We start from the raw sequence: 5,465 nt of genomic DNA on the forward strand, positions 1-5,465 counted from the left end.
GTACGTGTTAGCCTTCGGTATTATTGAAAATGGTCATTCATGGCTATTTTCGACAAAAATGGGGGTTGTGTGGCCATTGATCATCGACCAGAGGCTCATACACCACACCCCACATATGTTTCCTTGCCATATATCACATTCTTGGATTTCTGGTGGAGACCATTTCTTGGTCAAAAATCCGTAGGTGTTAGCCTTTGGTATTATTGTAAATGGTCATTCTATGGCAAGGAAACATATGTGGGGTGAGGTGTATGAGCGTCTGGTCGATGATCAATGGCCACACAACCCCCATTTTTGCCGAAAATAGCCATGAGCGACCATTTTCAATAATACTAGAGGCTAAGACCTACGGATTTTTGACCAAGAAATGGTCTCCACCAGAAATCCAAGAATGTGATCTATGGCAAGGAAACATATGTGGGGTGAGGTGTATGAGCCTCTAGTCGATGATCAATGGCCACACAACCCTCATTTTTGTCGAAAATAGCCATGAATGACCATTTTCAATAATACCAAAGGCTAACAGTGACCATTTTCAATAATACTAGAGGCTAAGACCTACGGATTTTTGACCAAGAAATCGTCTCCACCAGAAATCCAAGAATGTGATCTATGGCAAGGAAACATATGTGGTGTGAGGTGTATGAGCCTCTTGTCGATGATCAATGGCCACACAACCCCCATTTTTTATGAAAATAGCCATGAGCGACCTTGAAAATAGCCATGAGCGACCATTTTCAATAATACTAGAGGCTAACACGTACGGATTTTTGACCAAGAAATGGTCTTAGCCTCTAATATTCTTGGATTTCTGGTGGAGACCATTTCTTGGTCAAAAATCCGTAGGTGTTAGCCTTCGATATTATTGAAAATGGTCGTTCATGGCTATTTTCGACGAAAATGGGGGTTGTGTGGCCATTGATCATCGACCAGAGGCTCGTACACCTCACTACACATATGTTTCCTTGCCATAGGTCACATTCTTGGATTTCTGGTGGAGACGATTTCTTGGTCAAAAATCCGTAGGTGTTAGCCTTCTGTATTATTGAAAATGGTCGTTCATGGCTATTTTCGACAAAAATGGGGGTTGTGTGGCCATTGATCATCGACCAGACGCTCATACACCTCACCCCACATATGTTTCCTTGTCGTAGATCACATTCTTGGATTTCTGGTGGAGACCATTTCATGGTCAAAAATCCGTAGGTCTTAGCCTCTAATATTATTGAAAATGGTCGCTCATGGCTATTTTCATAAAAAATGGGGGTTGTGTGGCCATTTATCATCGACTAGAGGCTCATAAATCTCACCCCACATATGTTTCCTTGCCATAGATCACATTCTTGGATTTCTGGTGGAGACCATTTCTTGGTCAAAAATCCGTAGGTGTTAGCCTTCGGTATTATTGTAAATGGTCATTCATGGCTATTTTCGGCAAAATGGACCATTTCTTGGTCAAAAATCCGTAGGTGTTAGCCTTCGGTATTATTGAAAATGGTCGTTCATGGCTATTTTTGACAAAAATGGGGGTTGTGTGGCCATTGATCATCGACTAGAGGCTCATACACCTCACCCCACATATGTTTCCTTGCCATAGATCACATTCTTGGATTTCTGGTGGAGACCATTTCTTGGTCAAAAATCCGTAGGTCTTAGCCTCTAATATTATTGAAAATGGTCGTTCATGGCTATTTTCGACAAAAATGGGGGTTGTGTGGCCATTGATCATCGACCAGAGGCTCATACACCTCACGCCACATATGTTTCCTTGCCATAGATCACATTCTTGGATTTCTGGTGGAGACCATTTCTTGGTCAAAAACTCGTACGTGTTAGCCTTCGGTATTATTGAAAATGGTCATTCATGGCTATTTTTGGCAAAATGGGGGTTGTGTGGCCATTGATCATCGACCAGAGGCTCATACACCTCACCCCACATATGTTTCCTTGCCATAGATCACATTCTTGGATTTCTGGTGGAGACCATTTCTTGGTCAAAAATCCGTAGGTGTTAGCCTTCGGTATTATTGTAAATGGTCATTCATGGCTATTTTCGGCAAAATGGGGGTTCTGTGGCCATTGATCATCGACCAGAGGCTCGTACACCTCACCCCACATATGTTTCCTTGCCATAGATCACATTCTTGGATTTCTGGTGGAGACCATTTCTTGGTCAAAAATCCGTAGGTGTTAGCCTTTGGTATTTTTGAAAATGGTCGTTCATGGCTATTTTCGGCAAAATGGGGGTTGTGCGGCCATTGATCGTCGACTAGAGGCTCATACACCTCACCCCACATATGTTTCCTTGCCATAGATCACATTCTTGGATTTATGGTGGAGACCATTTCTTGGTCAAATATTTGTAGGTGTTAGCCTTCAGTGTCATTGAAAATGGTCGTTCATGGCTATTTTCGACAAAAATTAGGGTTGTGTGGCCATTGATCGTCGACCAGAGGCTCATACACCTCACCCCACATATGTTTCCTTGCCATAGATCACATTCTTGGATTTCTGGTGGAGACCATTTCTTGGTCAAAAATCCGTAGGTGTTAGCCTTCGGTATTATTGAAAATGGTCGTTCATGGCTATTTTCGACAAAAATGGGGGTTGTGTGGCCATTAATCATCGACCAGAGGCTCATAAAAAATGGGGGTTGTGTGGCCATTTATCATCGACTAGAGGCTCATACACCTCACCCCACATATGTTTCCTTGCCATAGATCACATTCTTGGATTTCTGGTGGAGACCATTTCTTGGTCAAAATTTGTAGGTCTTAGCCTTCGGTATTATTGAAAATGGTCATTCATGGCTATTTTCGACAAAAATGGGGGTTGTGTGGCCATTGATCATCGACTAGAGGCTCATACACCTCACCCCACATATCTTTCCTTGTCATAGATCACATTCTTGGATTTCTGGTGGAGACCATTTCTTGGTCAAAAATCCGTAGGTGTTAGCCTTCGGTATTATTGTAAATGGTCATTCTATGGCAAGGAAACATATGTGGGGTGAGGTGTATGAGCGTTTGGTCGATGATCAATGGCCACACAACCCCCATTTTTGCCGAAAATAGCCATGAGCGACCATTTTCAATAATACTAGAGGCTAAGACCTACGGATTTTTGATCAAGAAATGGTCTCCACCAGAAATCCAAGAATGTGATCTATGGCAAGGAAACATATGTGGGGTGAGGTGTATGAGCCTCTGGTCGATGATCAATGGCCACACAACCCCCATTTTTGTCGAAAATAGCCATGAATGACCATTAACAATAATACCGAAGGCTAACACCTACGGATTTTTGACCAAGAAATGGTCTCCACCAGAAATCCAAGAATGTGATCTATGGCAAGGTAACATATGTGGGGTGAGGTGTATGAGCGTCTGGTCGATGATCAATGGCCACACAACCCCCATTTCTTGGTTAAAAATCTGTAGGTGTTAGCCTTCGGTATTATTGAAAATGGTCGTTCATGGCTATTTTCGACAAAAATGGGGGTTGTGTGGCCATTGATCATCGACCAGAGGCTCATACACCTCACCCCACATATGTTTCCTTGCCATAGATCACATTCTTGGATTTCTGGTGGAGACCATTTCTTGGTCAAAAATCCGTAGGTCTTAGCCTTCGGTATTATTGAAAATGGTCATTCATGGCTATTTTCGGCAAAATGGGGGTTGTGTGGCCATTGATCATCGACCATAGGCTCATACACCTCACCCCACATATGTTTCCTTGCCATAGATCACATTCTTGGATTTCTGGTGGAGACCATTTCTTGGTCAAAAATCCGTAGGTGTTAGCCTTCGGTATTATTGTAAATGGTCATTCATGGCTATTTTCGACAAAAATGGGGGTTGTGTGGCCATTGATCATCGACCAGAGGCTCATAAAAAATGGGGGTTGTGTGGCCATTTATCATCGACTAGAGGCTCATAAACCTCACCCCACATATGTTTCCTTGCCATAGATCACATTCTTGGATTTCTGGTGGAGACCATTTCTTGGTCAAAAATCCGTAGGTCTTAGCCTCTAGTATTATTGAAAATGGTCGCTGTTAGCCTTCGGTATTATTGAAAATGGTCATTCATGGCTATTTTTGACAAAAATGGGGGTTGTGTGGCCATTGATCATCGACTAGAGGCTCATACACCTCACTACACATATGTTTCCTTGCCATAGATCACATTCTTGGATTTCTGGTGGATACCATTTTTTGGTCTAAAATTCGTAGGTGTTAGCCTCTAGTATTATTGAAAATGGTCGCTCATGGCTATTTTCAAGGTCGCTCATGGCTATTTTCATAAAAAATGGGGGTTGTGTGGCCATTTATCGTCGACCAGAGGCTCATACACCTCACCCCACATATGTTTCCTTGCCATAGATCACATTCTTGGATTTCTGGTGGAGACCATTTCTTGGTCAAAAATCCGTGGGTGTTAGCCTTCGATATTATTGAAAACGGTCATTCATGGCTATTTTCGGCAAAATGGGAGTTGTGTGGCCATTGATCATCGACTAGAGGCTCATACACCTCACCCCACATATGTTTCCTTGTCGTAGATCACATTCTTGGATTTCTGGTGGAGACCATTTCTTGGTCTAAAATCCGTAGGTGTTAGCCTCTAGTATTATTGAAAATGGTCGCTCATGGCTATTTTCGACAAAAATGGGGGTTGTGTTGCCATTGATCATCGACCAGAGGCTCGTACACTTCACCCCACATATGTTTTCTTGCCATAGATCATAATCTTGGATTTCTCGTGGAGACCATTTCTTGGTTAAAAACTCGTACGTGTTAGCCTTCGGTATTATTGTAAATGGTCATTCATGGCTATTTTCGGCAAAATGGGGGTTGTGTGGCCATTGATCATCGACCAGAGGCTCATACACCTCACCCCACATATGTTTCCTTGCCATAGATCACATTCTTGGATTTCTGGTGGAGACCATTTCTTGCTCAAAAATCCGTAGGTGTTAGCCTTCGGTATTATTGAAAATGGTCATTCATGGCTATTTTCGACAAAAATGGGGGTTGTGTGGCCATTGATCATCGACCAGACGCTCATACACCTCACCCCACATATGTTTCCTTGCCATAGATCACATTCTTGGATTTCTGGTGGAGACCATTGAAAGGGAATTAGGCTTACACCTAGTTCCTATATAATTTTGGTGGTTGAATTGCCCAACACAAATCTTTGGACTAACTAGTTTGTTCTAGTGTATAAGTTATACAGGTGCAAAAGGTTCACACTTAGCCAATAAAAAGACCAAGTGTTGGGTTCAACAAAAGAGCAAAGGAGCAACCGAAGGCTCCTCTGGTCTGGCGCACCGGACTGTCCGGTGCACCACCAGACAGTGTCCGGTGCACCAGAGGACTTCAACGCGAACTCGTCGCCTTCGGGAATTCTCCAGAGCCGGCACGCTATAATTCACCGGACTGTCCGGTGTACACCGGA

This window comes from Zea mays, unplaced genomic scaffold (genome assembly GCF_902167145.1).
Source record: "Zea mays cultivar B73 unplaced genomic scaffold, Zm-B73-REFERENCE-NAM-5.0 scaffold_47, whole genome shotgun sequence".
In the NCBI taxonomy this organism is placed as follows: Eukaryota; Viridiplantae; Streptophyta; class Magnoliopsida; order Poales; family Poaceae; genus Zea; species Zea mays.